Below are 3,758 nucleotides of genomic sequence, written 5' to 3'. Positions count from 1 at the left end.
AGATAGACTTGGGCGTATTACCGCCACGTGAAAACGTAAGGCTTAATTAATTACTCAAACTGCAGCGGAAAAATAACTAACTTTTATTAATAATATGAATAATTATAATAACTGCTTCAAAATAAGCTAATAAAAAACTTGTCCATAGATAGGAATTAATTGGGATCACATAGATAGGAATTAATTTTATTTATGTATGGACAAGTTTTTTATTAGCTTATTTTGAAGCAGTTATTATAATTATTCATATTATTAATAAAAGTTAGTTATTTTTCCGCTGCAGTTTGAGTAATTAATTAAGCCTTACGTTTTCACGTGGCGGTAATACGCCCAAGTCTATCTCTACGGTATTTGTATACGTATAAATATAGTATTTACGTAGAGGGAGATTTGGGGGTGTTACAAGTCATAAGGGAAAAATAATATCCCTTGAGTATTTATATTATCCTAAAACTAATCTAAAAATAAATAAAGAAAATAATTAAGAAAATAAAGATTGCATAGGTTGAATTATTATTGGATGATAAAAGATGACATGGCATAAAACCGCAAGCAAAATCGACAACACAAGCACCTTATGGGCTGCTTTGGCTCGCCAGAACCTGCGGGCGCAGGCTGGTGGCCGCGGGCTGGCAGTAGCTACGGCTGGTGTCAAGTGGTCGCGGGACAGGGGCGCAGCAACATCCCGCGGGTGGCTGACTGCATTGCTTAGATTCAAACGTCTATAAATTCTGTTCTAAGAAGCTTCTTGGGGCGTGCGACCTATCAATGGAAAGATCTTCAAGTCTAGTTTCCAACGCAATTTGAATCTTTTCAATCCAATTTGTAGAACTCAAGTTATGATCAAAATAGTGACCAAAGGTCTGTTTTGCCACTTTGTAAAACATCGTTTAACTTCGTTTCTAACTCAAATTCAATTCCGAAAAGTGCATAAAAACCCTTGTAGATGCTATATCATTCCTCATGCATATAAATCTTAATATCAACATCCACGAACGTGGGATATTTGATTTATAAACTCAATTAATCGACTTCCATCCAAATATCATCCGAATCAACTCCAAACACTACGAAAGTGTCCAAATGTCTATCAAATCACCTAAACATTAAGAAAAACACATACAAAGCGTAATAGAGCACAAAAAGGACAACTTATGCAATTGCGATCTAAAAAGAGATAAAAGACTCAAAAAGCAACTATAAAACTAACATAAATGTCTCTATAAACTCTATATAAATGTGATTCATCAATAACTAGAAAACACCTTGAACCATACCACATACGGGCCAATTCCCACTATAGGGGACCAAAATAAATAAATAATAAATATTGTACCTCATTCAATTCTTAACTCATGATTATTATCTCTTTACCAACATGCCAAGGACTAAGGTCTATAACGCCGAGCCTCAAACCAAAAACAAAATAATCATTCTCAACCTTTTGATCTCATACATCGATCAAATAATTATTCATAATCAATCTCAACAATGGCACATGTTCCCAAATAATATAATAATTCAAACTCGATTAAATCATAGCGTATCTCAACTCTTATAGGACAATCAAACTAGTACCCAAATGTAATCAATTCTCAACCCAAAAATAACACTCTGCATTAATAATTGTAAAATCTCAAGAACAATACTCCCTATAGCAACAACATGAAAAACCCTAGAAATAATCAATCATAAACAATAAAAGTAATACGATACTCATATCCAATCAAATCATATAATACCAATAGTCAATCATATACATATACAAACTTGATCACACAAATTACCATTATAAAATTTACACATATAATCGTACAGAGTACAATTAATAAACAAATTATAAGTTTATAACCAAACAATTCTAATAATTTAATACAATCACGTTATAATCAAGCACCTCCAAAAGATCAATAGTGTGATTACCTATAATAATAATACAGTTAAATTAATCAAACATCTCAAAAGAGTTTGTGTGATTACTTTTGACATATTACATTATAATTGAACTACATACATGTAGTCAAGGCAAGAAATAGATGGAGTTACAATGAACCCTACGTCCTCTCTACTGATCACACCATGCAAATCATCATCTAAAGCAATAATTAAGGTGATGCAAATTTGTCTTTGATAGATAACCGCATATAATGTATCGGCAATTGGAAAACGGTGGTTGTGAGTCTTTTTTTTATAGTCTCAAAGCAACAAGAGTCCTACTTGATATTAAATAGGGTTTAAAACTTTCCGAACTCTAAATTAAAAAAATTGTGAGATTAGGAAAGTTATTTAATAAATAAAAATATATTTTTTTCTATAAAATATATTATATATCATAAAATATTCGGGTATTACAGATCAGGCGGGTCTTTGGTGGGGATTAGGTGGGGGTGGATATCCAAGTGGGGTGTGGGGCGGGGATGGTTTTGGAGTTGTACCCGTTGGGGCGGGGATGGAGATGAATTTTAGACCCACCGCGGGGATGGGGATAGAGATGAAAAAGTTAGGTAGGGATGGGGATGGGAAGGCCAACATCCGCCCCCGCCCCGCCCCATTGACATCCCTACCTGGTGGTGGTGTTTGGTGTTGGTGCGGGCTGCTGCTCTGTTTTAATGCAATGGAGACGAGGTTTCAAGGGAAATTTGAGGGTGGTGGTTCAAGGGGGAAGGACTTCTGGGGTTTGGGTGGGCAATGGGGTTGAGTAGCGGTGGATGGATGGCGGGAGGAGGGTTGTGGGTTTCCGATGCAGGAGGGGGTGGTGGTGGCTGGGCTTTCGATGGGCAACAGGGTTGGGTTTCTAATTTTTTTTTTTAATATTATTTTTTTTGGCTAATTAGCTCTTGACATGTGACATTTATAAAAAAAAAAGAAAAAGAACAACCTACAAAGTTGGGATTATTCTACCCAAATCCATCAATTTTTTTTTTTTTTTTGCCCAAATCCATCAAAGTTGGAATTATTATTTCTGAATCATCCTAGACAAATCTATATTACTCGTATAACTTAATCGTTTTTTTAACAATATTTCACCACTATCCTTCAAAACATCCATACACAAATCCTATATATTTCTCCAATAACTAATAACGAACATTTAATTTTGTATTGTTTTCTTTCGCGAATAACATATCTAATGCATTAACACAAGTACATTATATGTCATTGAAAATTTGTCAAAAAACACTTTGTAATTGGTTACTCCATAAAACAATACCTAGTGTGGTACTTTGTACATATAAATTTTTCTAGTTTTTTCCTGGATTTTAGCCATTGATGGATAGTTTTCGACATTGACTATCGCGTGTTAAACACATGCTTTCCTTGAAAGTCTCTATTTTCTCCCTTTTTTGTTTCTTCTTCTCAACCTATATTTCAAACATTATATTGCCATTCCATTGTCATTCAAGTATTCAGCCAACACTTCATCATATTGGACCGATATATGAACCCTGGAAGGCTATAAGTGTCCTCTAATCAAATAAAAAAAATAAATTAGAAATTCAATTCAATCCAAATCAAATTAGTAATTTGGGTCAAAATATGAGATTGGATTTAAATATTTTCAAAATTTTGATTTTCAAACCAAATTAGATTAAATAGATTTGGGCCAAATAAACTAAACAAGCCACAATTATGGAATCTTACAATTGTTATAAGCCACTATACTTGAATAATAATACATTAAGTAAAAACACAAAGCTAACTCAATTAAAATTGTGTCGATGTGGTTGCAACTTGTGCAATGGATTACTGGTGGTGGT

The sequence above is a fragment of the Chenopodium album genome, chromosome 8 (assembly GCF_948465745.1).
Source record: "Chenopodium album chromosome 8, dcCheAlbu1.1, whole genome shotgun sequence".
Lineage (NCBI taxonomy): Eukaryota > Viridiplantae > Streptophyta > Magnoliopsida > Caryophyllales > Amaranthaceae > Chenopodium > Chenopodium album.
The sequence above is the reverse complement of the archived record's forward strand: the minus strand, read 5'-3'. Positions refer to the sequence as shown.